General features: G+C 40.3%; 2 protein-coding genes across 10 annotated transcripts in view; one reads left to right on the forward strand and one right to left on the reverse strand.

The window, feature by feature from the left end:
- RNMT (RNA guanine-7 methyltransferase) overlaps positions 1-4,514 on the reverse strand; it is a 61,319-nt gene extending 56,805 nt beyond the window's left edge. The window contains exon 1 of one of the 3 annotated variants that reach the window (XM_072604159.1): positions 4,427-4,514. The gene's annotated coding sequence lies outside the window, so the exon portion shown is untranslated. Of the gene's footprint in view, positions 1-3,844 lie in introns of all 3 variants that reach the window. The other 2 variants (XM_072604160.1, XM_072604161.1) reach the window with 2 other exon arrangements.
- Positions 4,515-4,691: 177 nt separating this feature from the next.
- FAM210A (family with sequence similarity 210 member A) overlaps positions 4,692-14,842 on the forward strand; it is a 33,382-nt gene continuing 23,231 nt past the window's right edge. For 4 of the 7 annotated variants that reach the window (XM_072604163.1, XM_072604168.1, XM_072604166.1 and 1 more), the window contains exons 1-2: positions 4,744-4,861; positions 7,416-7,554. The gene's annotated coding sequence lies outside the window, so the exon portion shown is untranslated. Of the gene's footprint in view, positions 4,862-7,415; positions 7,555-9,759; positions 9,894-14,842 lie in introns of all 7 variants that reach the window. The other 3 variants (XM_072604164.1, XM_072604170.1, XM_072604169.1) reach the window with 3 other exon arrangements.

Raw genomic sequence — 14,842 nt, forward strand, 5'->3', positions numbered from 1 at the left:
GTCAAAAGAAGACATGCAAGGATGCTCTCAAGGTCTTTCTGAAGAACTTTAGAACTGATTCTATGACATGGAGACACTGGCACAGGACCACTCAGCATGGCATGCCCTCATCAGAGAAGGCACCGTGCTCTATGAGCAAAGTAGAATTGAAGGAGCTCAAAAGAAACTCCAGATGTACAGATTTAAAAAATCCACTCCAAATATTCACATGGACTATTTGTACCTGACCTGTGGTAGAGCATTCTGAGCTTGCACTGGTCTGATCAGCCACAGTTGGACACAATGTAACTCAACTCTAGAATAGTGATGTCATTTTGATCCTTTTTGAGAATGGACAATGACTATTTTCCTAGTTCATCACCCTTTGCTTTGTTACCACTTTCTGTCCTTCAGTCATAATCTACAACTGGAAAATTGAATTATATGTTATCCTTTAGCCTTGTGTTCCTTGCTCCCTTAGCTTGTGACCCACTCATACCCTCTCAAACCCAATCGTAGGGTACCCTCACACCAACTTCTCTACTGCTCCTAATCAGATATTGCTATGTGGCTAGAGAACTCACATAAACATTAGGTCTATCACAAATTTTTGTTTAAAAAAATCTCAATTGAGCACACATTCAACATAGCAATCTTTCATCCTAATTTGGTTTTGTCTCTTTGGAGATCCCTCTTCATCACTCGCTATATTATCTCACTTTCCAACTTTTATTCTTCCTTCCAGCCTAAAAATATACCTGAGACGCTCCTGTCCTTAAAAATACCTTCACCTGACTCTGCCATCAAATCACACTGACAATGTCTTCTTTTTACAACCAAAACTCAAGTTCCTGAGCTTACCCAAGAAGCCTAACCCTACTCTTGTCAGTAAAACAGAAGACAAGATTTAGAGTCCATTAAGACTACTCTAGGAAAAGTCTTTCAACTTTCCTTCTCTTTCTCTTCTCTTTTAAATACTAATCTTCATTCAATCAAGTCTGATCTTATATCAGGATCATCCACTTAAATCAAAAAATTCCTGACCTTCAAGTATGCTTAAATATCATCAATCTTAAAAGTAAAACAAAACTCCTTCCTTAAATCCTGTAGACCCTTGAGCTATAGACCACTCTCTCCCTGACCTTTCATTTGCCACCTCCCAGATTCCTGACAGGTTTTCCTTCTTGTTTCTCCTAGCTCAGTTTGACTCCCTGCCCTCCTCTCAGTTGTGAGCCTGTCTCTTCCTCCTCAATTTTCCATGTAATATGCTTATTTCTATGCACTCCTGCCCCACCTCTCAAGTTCAGAAGTTTCCCCTTTTTGCCTTTAGATGCTTAGCACCTTGCAAACAGTAGGCACTTAATGTTTTTTGAACTGAACAACCCTGTATCCCAGGGGTTCTAGTCTTTGCTTTCTTTTCTACTTCAGCCATTTTAATTTAGTAATTTTAGCCTTCCCATTGCTGTTATACTCATGTAACTGACCCCTAAATCTTGTCCACTGAGCTCTATTTCTGTAGTTTTTCAATCATCTGCTTTAAGTCCTCTAGGTGGACATGCCCCAAGCATGTCCATTTCATTTCTAAAATTTAACTGCTAATGGCACTACCAATCTCTTTGTCTTCAGAGGAGAACCTTGTAGTACTTTTCATCCATCCACCTAATCAAGCAACAAATCTGACCCTTCTCTGTCATGCCTCTGTCCTCTTTATTTCCATCACAAATATCCTAACCCTAGCCCCTATTATTTTTTTTCCCCTACACTTCCACAAAAGTTTAACTCATCCCATTGTCTCCTTCAAGGTATTATACAGGGGCTAGATACTGGGCCATCATCAGTTGTCTTGATCTTTGTTTCACCACTGAACTTTTGATGACTTGGTGCCCACTCATACACAATTCACCACCCTCAAGATGCCATTGGTTCTCTTTGAGAAGGAAGGATGAACAGGGGTTCTGCATGAAGTCTTTACACAGAGGGAGGACAACTTCCAGAGCAGGTGCTGTGAGTTAAATCTTTTCACGCACAAGCCTCAACACAACAATGGCTGAATTTGTAGGAAGGACTGAACTGTTGATAGAACTTTTTGTATTAAATGTCTTTACCATGTTATCCGAGAGTAACAGTCCTCTCAGGGGACCCAACCCGCCAATTTAAGCAGAAGCTGGAGAATGCTACCCTGGCTTGTTTTCATTCTTGCTTTGTTTCATCTTCTTTTACTTATTTAGTGCCCCCACCCCCCCAAAAAATCTAGTACAATTTAGTTTTTGTCCAGCTTGGTTTTAATTTTTAATTTTTTGAAGTATACCTGTGAAAAGACAGACTTTTAAAACCCAAATCACTCTTCTTTCCTAGAATAGCCAAGAGTAGCTCCAACCAAAGCCTCAGTGACTCATAGTTTAGATTATAGTAATGTTTCAGTTCTAGGCAGAAACTTGGAGGAATTTCCCCTCTCTCCCAAGATAGATATATTTGTGATGGTAAATAAAGCCATCTTTTGTCTCCACTCCCTTAGTCATTGAATGGATGTGGCCTCAGACAAACTGAGACCTGGGAAAGACCTTTAGAAAGGAAGTCACCCACTGCATCCCAGGCCATCACCAGCTGTCTTTAATGCATTTTAATGACTGGAGGAAAGAGTGAGACTGAAACTCTGAGAAGCTCTACCCCATTCATATCTAATACATCACCTTCCAGATGTCATTGGTCTACTTCCAGAAAAAAAAAAAAAAGCAAGTGCCAGGATAAGCTTCCCAAAGTGACTCAAGTCACTCTTTTTGATTAAAACCTTCAAAGGTTTCCCAATAGTTATTCAAAGCACCAGATTTTGTATGAGAGACATTCTGAACCCCTCCCAATCTGTCTCTAGCCTTATTATGTCGATGCAAATGAGACTGAACAAGTCAAGAATCCTCTGCCTAGCCCACCATTCTTTCTAAATGGAATTCCCCTCCCAAACTCTAAACTTCTACTCATCATTATTCTAAGCCTACATCCAAAACAAAAACACTTGCAGAAATAATCACAAAAACTTTCAAAATACTTCTTTCCTTTAATTGGGCTTTTAAAACCATGACCCTAACGTACTAAGTAATCTCTTTGTGGTTTATACTTTTCCCAGCATAATGTATCGTGATTTCCCCCCCCCACCTCTACTAGCATATAACTTCCTCATGACCAGGTTCTTAGCTATCTTCTTACTGTTCACAGGATTATGCACAAAACATGATCAAAATATTAAATCCAATTCAATACATCTCTAAAGCTGAAAATTTTTAGTAAAATTAGATTTGAAAATAAGAACTTTTTTAATGTTAAGAAGTTGAAAAAGGGTATCAGAAGTTGTGGGTTTCCTTTACAGGGGCTGTCCTCTTTTTTCATTTCCACATAGTTTACCAAACAAAAAAATGTTTCAAGAATGAATGACTTTACCTGGAAGAGGGGGGACAGAGTACGACTTCGAGACAAGAATTAACGCTTCAATACAAGTTTATATTATATTAGTGGAATTACCAATCAAGAACTTGCCACAAACAGCCCTAGTGAGTTGGGAAGGATAAATTCACGCCACAAAAACACCTCCCGGGTGATCCGAGCAAACAGATGGGCGAAGAAACTCTTCAATGGGCCATGACGTCACGTCTCGGGCACTATCCCTTTTAAAGCTTTTCACTCCAGCGCCCCAAGGCGCAGCCGAGCCAGGGACGGGGAGGCCGAGTGCCGAGGCCCAGGGAGACTGCTAGGGCCACAGGCTCCGCGCTCCAAGCCCGCCAGTACGCGGACCCCTCCAGCCCCCCGCCGCTGGCCCGAAGAGGGAATAGAATGGGAGGCGGCCCCCAGTCCTTCCCCCTTCTCCGCGCCGTACTTAAAAGAAAAGCTCGGATGCCGCAGGCTCCGCCGCTCAGTCACTGTCTTCCCCCGCTCTCGCAGCATTCCTCCTTCACCCGGGTTACCATGCCGGGTACTAGAAACTTCTTACCGGCTCCCTCCACCCCCGCAGGAGCATCTCGAGCGGCACCGCGCGCGTCGCCCGGACCGAAGGCAAGCCCCGCCCCTTGAAGCACGAACAGGCACCTCTCCAGCCGGACTCCAGTCGTTCCCCGCGGTCCTGCGGCACCCACCCGAGAGGCTCCGACGTTCGGCTCTCGCCCTCCCTCCGGGCCACCTTTGCAGTAGCCGGCTCAACCGCCAAGCGCGCCGGGGCGACGTCACGTCCGACCCCCCACAAGGACCCCCGACTTCCTTCCCCGCCACATAATACAATCAACACGGGGCCGAATATTAAGCACGGTGCGCAACGAATGCCTAGTATAAATGCAATGGTTAATGCAGGTCAGAATAAGCGTCTCTACCTCCGAGACGGAAAGAATCCCCAAGAGGCTAGAGCGAGAGAGTAGTAGGCACACTGGGAGTGGAAAAGGACAGGGCCTCCCGTTCTAACACTTACCTGAGTAAAGCTTTCCGCCATTCTGTTTGCGGAAGTAGTAAGTGCGCCACGCTTCGGCTGTTACGCAACTTCCGGAAGGCGGTGGAAGAAAAAAACTCATTTCCACAGAACGCATGCGCTTTACGTTTCCTCCCCATTCGCACTTGGAGTATCTCTTCCTAAGTAAACTACGTTTCCCAGGGTGCTTGGTGCGGACTTTGCCTTGGAGGCTCCGAGCTGGGCACCCGGCAGGTCGCAAGCACGTTTTGGCTGGGCGAGGCTGGCTGAAGAGAGCGAATGACCGCCCTGGCCGCCTGGGTCTGGGGAGGGTGAAGGGGAGGCCTGGTCACACTGGCTTCAACGGGGACCCTGGGGGGAGTTCGTCTCCTATCGGTGATTGCCGCCGGAAAATCTGCCCTGTCAGGGCTTGCGACCACGGACCCAACGTCTTCCGAGGTACCTCGGCCTCTGTGCTTCCCGGGGCGGGAGAAGGGAGAGGTGAGGGGGCGTCGCTGACCCCCACAGCCGTGGGGAAGAGCAGGGTCGTCCCTGCTGGGGAGAGAAGTGGGAGACGGACCTGGTGCTCGTGGCCAACTGCTTTACCCGAGCCAGTGGGGGAAGGGCACGACCTGCCCTGCTGTGGTGGCTAACTGCCCCAAGGCTCTCCCTCCTCCCTCCTCTGCCCTCATTCTCTCTCGAGGGACAGCCCTTGTCCTTTTTCCTCCATATGCCCTTTGCTCCTCTCTCCTCTCCCCTCCCTCTTCCCCGGTCATAACATTGAGATGGTGCCCCTAGAAGTTTTCTGTTATTTTGTTTGGTTTCTTACCCACGACTGGAAGTTCCCCGCCTCCCCCCTCCAAGAACACAGGCCTACCCCGCCCCCCGTTTTCTTGAGCTGTAACCGCGCCGCGGCCTCTGTAGGTTGGGAGGGCACCGCGTCTGGGGTGGGCAGGCCACACGTGCTTCTTTGGAGAGATGGCAGGGGATGTGTGTGATGAACCTCGCGCGCCCCGCTGCTCGCGCGTGGCTGCCTTTTACATGAGGGCAGTCACAACTGTGTGGACTCTCTGGGAGTGAGAACCCACGTTATTCCGAATTTGACACGCTGGTCTGCAAATATGACTGTTTCTAACGACCTGCAGTAGAGATAAGCCAAATCATTAGTTGATTGTGTTCATATGTAGATGTTGTTGAAAACTATCTTCTTCTGCTGAAGGGATTAGTGTGAAAATGTGCTTCACCATTCAATTTGAATTACTTTACCCCCAAGGCCGATCTCACAGTCTTTAAGGAAAGTTTTAAAAAAGATGAATTTTGTCTCCTGTCAGAGTTTATTGTCAGAACTCTGTTAAAAAAGCAACTGGTATCAGCATTCTGTGAAGGAGAAATTACAAGGCTGCATGTATATATATTTTCAGTTTAACTAGTCGATATTCAATCCTGTGTACATACCACCTCATGAACTGATTCTGGAATAAGACATTGAAAAGACTATATTGACTATAAATTGTTCAATATAAATTATGGTATTTGTGAAGATATTTTCTAAAGACTAGTTTTATCTATTTAGTTGGTACACATTTATGTATTTTTAAAATAATAATTTGTAAGTCAAATCCTTAAGTTAGTGATTCTCATTACAGTTCCAAGGAACCATTAGGAATTCATCATCCAGCAGACTTTATTTCTAATTCTATGAGGTTCTCTTAGTGTTAAATCTTTTGGTTCTTACACCAAAATTTAATATAACTAATTTTGAGGGAAAACATGTGCTTGCATATACTGGAGTTATTCCAAGGAATCAAAAGAGGTATGTACGTCTCATTGATCAATGCTTTTTCATAGATACTGAGATGATTTTTGGTTTGACTTTTATCAACTCTGAATGAATCAGGATCCATTGTGCAAGAATTAGGGCAGGGCAAAGTGTGATAAATAATAATGGAGGGAAGAGGGCGGTACAGATGATAAAAAATAAAAAGGAGTTTGAAGTTTAGCTAGATCCTCAAGTAATGCCAGATAAAACACAAGCTTTGGTAGATCCTGTCAAGCACAAGCCCTGACACATGGTAGGCATTTAATAAATATTTGTTTACTAACTGAAAAAGATTCCGTTATAGGCAGGAATAATTGTTACATAGTCCTTCATTTTAGCCAATTTCAGAGAGGCTCACTACTTTGTATCTACAGTGGCTTGAATAGAAAGAGAAGCCTGAGGAATTTACTCTGCTTCCTACTAAGAGTTCTCTTTGAAGAGTGTGAATTTCTCCTCTCAAATTTGTAATTACCAATGTCAGGAGAACTTGCTATTCTTAGTGGTTCTCAGTGTCACATGTTCCTTAGAAAGCAAGTTCTCCATTGCAAACCTCTATATATGACATAAGAATTGACATTTACAAATACAAAAAAAATTAAAGAAATTCTTCCCAATGGTAGAATAAGGTTTTGAGAGAGATTTTTAAGTAGTGGATATGGAGCTGGAGACTTGGAGTTAAGAAGACCTAAATTTTAAATCTGCTTCAGGCTTTTAATATTTGTGTGATTTGGGGCATTTAAATTAACCTCTCTGAGCTTGTTTTCTCATCTATAAAAAGAGGATAATTATAGCACCTACATCACAGAATCATTATAAGGATCAAGTGAGATAATGTTGGTCTACAAACTTTAAAGCCCAATTTAACTGAGCTGTTCTGTTTTGAGTCTGGGAAGGGGATAGCAAAAAGTAAGAGTTTTGCTCCATGGAAATGTTTGAATCAAAAACTATTATGTCAATTATAATTATTACTATTAATTAGAGCAAATAGTTTGGTGTAATGGAAAGAGCATTAGACCAGGCATTTGGAGACATGTACACTAGTCCAATATTTGCTTATTGTTTGACTTAAGCAAGTCACTTAGTTCTCCTTGAGCATTAATTTCCACATCTCTTAAACTAGAAGGCAGTATGAGATAACTAATATTTTTTAAAAATAAGATTTACATTGGTGCCTACCTTCTCCCACTCCGACAGGTAACTTCACAGAAACTCAAAAAGTTGGAAGGAACTACAGAGGTCATTTGATACAATCCATACCTTCCTCTCTGCAATATATCCTACAGATGATCATCTTGCTGTAATTTCTTCAACAAGGCCACATGATATTTCCAAAGTAAGCCCATTCCCTTTTGGGAAAACTAATTTGAAAGAAATTTTTCCTTAAATTAAATAAGACTATGGAGTCTTAAAGACTTACAGGGCACAAGTGGTTCTTTTTGTTTGCTTGTTTGTTTTTATCATTGCTTATGATAAGGGTTTTAGAGGAAGAAGGAAGATTTCACCAGAAACTGCTGGATAAGAAAAAACTAAGAACAGGATTGGGATTTGTGGACCATAGGCTTCTGGCCAGGAATGAAATATCCCTAAAGAGGGCAATTAAAGATGTATTTACTTGGAATCTTGCAATCTTAATCAAAGACAACTATCTACTTATGTCTACTGTGTGTGTATATATATTATATATATGAGTATGTGTATATGTTCACCCACATCCACTATACTATATAGAGAGAGTAGCTGCAGTATCAGGCTTCTAGGTGGCACAGTAGATAAAGTGCAGGTCCTGGAGTCAGAAAGACTGATCTTGAGTTCAGATGTGGTCTCAGATACTTATTAGCTGTGTGACCCTGAGAAAATCATTTACCCCTTTTTGCCTCAGTTTCTTCATCTGTAAAATGAGTTAAAGAAGGAAATGGCAAACCATTCTAGCATCTTTGCCAAGAAAACCCCAAATGGGGTTAAGAGGAGTTGAAAACAACTGGAAAATGACTAAACAGCTACAGGTGGAAGATGATTAACAGCAGACCCTCCTAGAAATCCACAAGAGACAAAATTTAAGAAAGGAGCCAGCAGTAAAATACATGGACTCAGCTGCATGGCATAAATGCACAATGCTTAGGTAACAAGCAAGGCAGACTAAGGATATTAAGTAGATAATACTCATGTGAGGAAACCTAGAACCCAGAAGGGAAGAACATTTGGGTGAAGAGCAGTGAAGGCAGAAATAGGAGTTAGACTGTTGTCTGTGTGCAGTGTAGAGCAACTGCACAGAATGAAGAAGGGAATGAGGAACATGGAAAACAATTCAAAGGCTAACCATGATAGTAATAAAAGTCTTCAATTATTCAGATGTGCTGAAGTTCTCCCCCTGCCCAAATCAGAATGGTTCAGATTATCATAATTTGTTTTAAATATAATTTCCTGCTTTATAAGATAGAAGAACCAAGAAAGAAAATTGATATTTCATGCCTGGTTCTCACCGACCAGGAGGGACAGGGACATGGGCTTGAAAGGATAGGAACCTCATCGGGATAAGTGACTTCTTATCCAAAGAAAAAGAAAATGAGGACAGGCTGACATGCACCAGAGGTTTTAGAGAAAGCATAGAGTTCCATGGACTAAAGCTTTATAGGGTGACAGTAGGTAGAATGCTCGACTACAGGTCTGGAAGATTTTAAATCTTAACTCAGACACAATAAGTGGGTGGCAAAGGGCAAGTCACCTAACCATTCTAAACTTCACTTTCCTCATCTGTAAAATAAAGATCGCAATAGCACCCACCTTTCAGAATTGCTCTGAGGATCAAATACAATAGTGTGTGGAAAACACTTTATAGACCTTAAACTACCCTATAAATGTGAGCTATTACATGAAAGTTAATCCAGGAAAGATGGGACTCTCAAGAAAGTCTACACATATTAAGAGAAACTTCCACTGAGAAATAAAATGGGAAATCTCCCAAAGAGGTGATTGTGAATGTACAAGGAATTCTTCAGCAAACTTAGATTTAAAAAAAATATGCAAAAAGTAGAAGCATGGCCTGCTAATAAAGGGAGAATGCAGAAACATGGTACTGTCCCATAAGAGTAGCAAAATGAGTCTGATGCTCAGAATGAGCTGCAGAAAAAGCAAAGAACCACAGAGTTTTGAGTTATGTTTTGGTGGGGAGAAAAGAAGGATCAAAGAAAGGATAAGATCCCAGCTCAAGACATTTAGCTTCAAACTAATTATCCCCTTTTCTGTCAGCCAATTATTATGTGACATAAATGTTCTTCAGCTTCTTGTTGATCATTGTCCTTCTTAAAATGTACCCAGAACTGAACACTATCACAGATGTGGTTTTTCCAAGTCATAATACCAGGACTGTTGCCTCCTGAATACTGCCTTTCTTAATTAATCCTAAAATTACGGTTGAATGTTTAATGGACATTTCAAATTCAGCATGTCCAAAATAAAATTCATTGTCTTTCCCTCCTAAACATACCCTCCTTCCAAACTCTCTTGTTTCATATTGAGGTTATCATCATTATCCTTCCAGATATCCAGATTTGAGAGTCATCATGTCTTGAAGTTAGAATTGAAAGAGACCATAGAAGCCATCTATCCCATCCCCTTCATTCTACAGAAAAAGAGACCCTGGGAGGTTGTGACTTCCTCAAGGTCAAACAGACGGTATCGGTGGTAATATTTGAACCCACATTCTCCGACAGGAGCCGCTGCTCTTTCTACTCCATCCTCGACCCAAACAGAGGTCAAGTGATTTGCCCAGGGCCACATATATAGTATCTGAGGCTGTATTTGAACTCAGATCTTCCTGATTCCAGGCCCAGAGCTACATCTATTGTACCAACTAGCTTCTTATTTGGCATTAAATATAAATTACTGCTTTTGCTTTTCTATCACCATCAGTCGCAAGTTTATCTCTTTATGTCCCAGGGTACCATCCCTTAAGGAATAAAAGGGAGGGAGGGAGGGAGGGAAGTTCTGAAAAACTAACCATCTGTTTGACATTTAAAGACCTTTACAATCTGACTTCACCTTCTTTTTTCAAACTTTTTACACATTCTTCCCTTTCATACACTCTGCATTACAGGCAAACTGATGTATTTGCTGGTCCTGGAACTAACTCTCATGCTTAGACTGTATGCCCCCTCCCTTTTATCTCTTTTAGGCAATTAATCAACGAGCATCTATCAGGTATACATTCTGTGCCAGGCACTGTACTTTATAAAGACTGGGGATACTGAGACAAAACTGTAGTAGTCTTTGATCTTAAGGAACATATATTCTAATTGAATGTTCAAAATCCTACTAGAGGCAGCATTCTTTCAAAAACTCGTATCAGGAAAGACTTGGCTAAGCCCCTTAATTCCAGGATCCTACATCTAGAACTGTAAGGGACTTCAGAGGGAATGTAATTAGGCCCTTTTTCCCCCATTCTGCGGAAGGAGAAACTGAAGTTGGAGAGCTTAAAATGATTTGTCCAGAGTCACAGAGGTAAGAAACAGTAAAGCAAGTCTTCTGATGTCAAGTTGTCGGTGCTCTCTCCCTCTTCTTCAACTCAGTGTGAAATGGAATTAAGCACCTCCCACATGCCACACATGTTATGCCATACACGTAGAAAATTGTCCCTGCTCTCAAAGAGCTCACATTGTACTTGGGAAAAACAACACATATAAAAGAATTCATCCCCAGGGCCAATGGCAAGACCCAGGTTACATTCCCAAAAGATTATAAAAAGATCTGGATAGGAAGGATTCTGAATGCGACCACTGGGAGAAGTAAGCCCTCCATGATTCTGGTGCCAAAGCCCTGTACTGGTTTCTGGATAGAGGAGGCTTTGACTGGAATGATTGGGAAGAGAAGAGAGACCATTGCAGAGAATCCTGTAGTGTTTCCAGTGGACTTCTACCCTCCCATGGCATTATTTGGGTGTATGGGAATTGGACCAAGGTTATACAGGCAATAAGTGACAGCTGAGATTTTAATCCAGATCTTCTGATACCAAATCTATCATTCTTTTCATTGTACCAGCATCGCATTGGGTCTTACCTAGCCTTGTTTTTTTCTCACCCACACAGCTCAAACACTACAGTATAATAAACTTAACTTCATAGCATCTATCTTACAGGGTTGTGAGGATCAAATGATATCAAAATATATGGAAAACTTTGTAAACCTTAAAACTGACATTTATATAGCACTTACTACTTGACAGGCACTGAACTTAAGTGCTTTACAGTTTTAATCATGTTCAGTCCTCACAATAACCCTGAGAGATTGGTGCTGTTATTATCCCCAGACAACCTTGCCCAGGGTCACACACAAGTATTTGATGCTAGATTTTTAATTTGGATCTTTCTGACTTTAGACTCTGGACTTTATCTGCCACCTAGCTGTCCCTCCAGTAGAATGAAACTGTTAAAGGATGGGACTGTTTTTCATTTTGTCTTTGTATCCCTAGCACCTAACATACATTTTTCAGATAGAATCTAGCAAATGTTATTAAGTACTTAACATTATTGTTTATTGGAATCTATCTGAAAAAATGTTTATTAAATACTTATTGAAGTAAATATAATAAGGTGTCCTTTTGGACTGTACTTTTGAGTCAATGTTATAAATTGAATACTTTATCATGCCTGGATTTGACATACTCTTTGGTAATGGTGAACTCCTTCCTGGCTATATTTGCTGTCAAACTTACAATTAAATATTTCTATCTGAATATTGCTTTATTTTTATATTTACTTTATACATATGTATATGTTTTCTTTTTATATTTTTTTAATTGTAAAATCTGTATTGCTTTGTAGTCACCACTGGTTCATTTTATTTTTCAACTTTTAAATTTTAATTGATGACTAATATTAAAAATAATTTCAACCTAGAAAATACCAACCTACTTCTCTTACTAGAAGCACGCCAGTATTATCTGTAAGACTGATATTTTCTGTAATACCTAATAACTAAGATTATAAGGCAAGTCAGAGCTAATCTTAATATCAAGGTACAGGCAAATATTGACTACAGTCCCTTTGTAGATTTCAGTAATTGCTGTATCCTAGTTTAAGAAAAGCCTTTCGATCATTTTTTTGGTACCCTTTTTTGGGGGCATTGGACTACAGTAGATCTCTGTTATAAAATATTGGCATTGGAAAATAGCATCCATGTTAGAGATTTTTTATGTAATAGTATGATAAATATATCTATATCTTATATATATATACATGTGTATACACACACATATATCTCAGGAATGTAATGTGACCTTTAGCTTAACTAGATGGTGGGAGTGTTTTTGGTCTTGAATTCCCCCATCAAGTTGTTTTTTGTTTTGTTTTGTTTTTAGTATTTAAAAATAAAAATTCTACAAATATTCATAAACCCAGATTCTGCTATGAGATCTTTTCTTAGGATTGACCTTGAAATTTAAATTTTAGAGTACTTGATCTTGAATTCCAAATTATAGAGTGTAGAATTGCATAGCCATGATGACAACTCTGTCACCTGGTAGCTAAACTGGGGATAAGGAAGAAGGGCCTCTGGGCACTGGGGATATTTAGCAGTCTCTCTACTAAGCCACATTTTGTGACCTTCAGACTTGGCTGCTGTCCCTACTTTAAATGTTTTAAATCCCAGGCATCAAGGCAGCTAAATTGGTCAGACCTTGAGTTCTGCATATGTATAATATTTCAGTAGCTGTAATAAAATCTACTTACCTCATAACTAGTTATTTATATAAATCTCTCTGATTGATTGTAACCTAGAGTAATTGTGAAAAGCGCCAAAACCAAATAAATTATACCTCTTCCCCTAGTTTAACTTTTCCAGGACATAGAGACCAAATGGTCATCTTTTGTATCTCCAAAAGGCCCTAAGGCCCATATTTTAAAAGTCATAACACAGCAAAAATGACCAACAGTTATTTATTGAACACCCCTTGACCACTTAACTATCAGTGATTCAGAAAACTGACACAGGAATCCATAGTCTAGTTATGTATATGACATCTTTTTTTAAAAAGCTAAAAGACTAAGGCATCATGTTAAATACAAAATATAGGTGACTCAGACAATAAATGTAATTGTTAAAAAAAAAAAGGGGAAGAGTTTTGTCTTGGGATAATCAGCGAAGATTTCATGAAGAACATGATTTTGCTCTAAAGAATTCTACAGAGAGGAAGAACCATTTGTGGATGTGGGATAAATGTGAGGATTTGGTGAATAGATCCTTTTGGCTATAGGAAAGTAATTGAGAGCATAAGATTGGGTTCTGATTGTGGAGTTTTGAAACCAGGATAGAGTATTTTGAATTTTATTCAATGATTAATGGAGAGTATTTTTGAAAGTTAGGAGATGGTATGACAGAGTAAGAATATATTATAGTTAAGCTGATGCCATTGTATAGAATAAATTGGAAGGATGGTAGTTAGGACATGAAAGAAAAGGTGTGGTAGCTGTGGAGATGGAAAAGAAGCAGTGGGTATGAAAATTGTTACCAAAGAAGAATCAGAACGACTTGCTACATTACTGGCTATAGAATCCAGGAAAGGAGTGTCAAAGATGAAATTCAAGGTTTTGAGCTTCAGTAACTGGACAGTTATATTCTTTCATTCATCCACTTATGGATGCTTTTTATCAAGGTAGGAAGGTCCAGATGAGGAGTATTCTCTACCAAAGCAGATTCATAACCTCCTTTGCCATGTATAGTCTTAAAAATTGCCTGAAGCACTGAATGGGTAAGTGACATAACTAGTATTTGTCAGAGATAGAATTTGAACCCAGGTCTTCCTGATTTCAAAGCCAACTATCTATCACTCTTCAAAGCTTCATGATGGTAATAAAAATGATAATGGATTTCCATAATAATAATACAGTTTGTATAGTACTTTAAAGATTATAAACGTTTATTGGTTTGGGGGTTTTGTTGTTCGTTTGTTTTTTCCCATAGAAACCCAGTGAGATGATGTATTAAAATGGAAAAGAATGATTTTGTAGTCAGGGCTTCTCGGTTCAATTCCTGGTTCTTTTTATTTATTACCTTTGTGATATGAGGCAGTTCACAGTCCTTCAGACCTCAAGTTCTTTAACTGTAAAACACAGTGATTTGTACTACATTAGGGCTTCTCAATCTCTGGTCCACAGACTTATCTCCCCTTTTCTCTCCTCCCTGCTCTTTCTTTCTCTCTCTGCCTCCCACCCTCACCTTAACCCCCTCCCCTGGTGTCCTTGAACTTGGGGGGGATATATCATTATTTCAGTATAATTGGTTTCCCCTATAATCCTTTGTTTTTTATTTTGCGTGTTTAAAAACATTATTCTATAGGCTTCACCCCAAAGGTTGGACTGCCAGTCTGGTGCCTTTCTACAATAAAATTATGAAATGACCAAGCTAATAAGGAGGAAAGTTAGTTTGGGGAGTAATGTGGTTAGTTTTAGGTGTTGAATTAGAAATTGCAATTGGTGAATCAGAAAGTCTCCTTGGAGTAGTAAATTGTGAGCAAAGACTTCGTAGAAACAATGGGTATTAGAGACCGTTAGAAGAGTAGTGATGCTGTGATTACGTTCTGAGTTGTCGAAACAGACGGCATGAGCAAGAGGAGGTCTGGGGAGTAGAGC

Source organism: Notamacropus eugenii, chromosome 4, assembly GCF_028372415.1.
Source record: "Notamacropus eugenii isolate mMacEug1 chromosome 4, mMacEug1.pri_v2, whole genome shotgun sequence".
In the NCBI taxonomy this organism is placed as follows: domain Eukaryota; kingdom Metazoa; phylum Chordata; class Mammalia; order Diprotodontia; family Macropodidae; genus Notamacropus; species Notamacropus eugenii.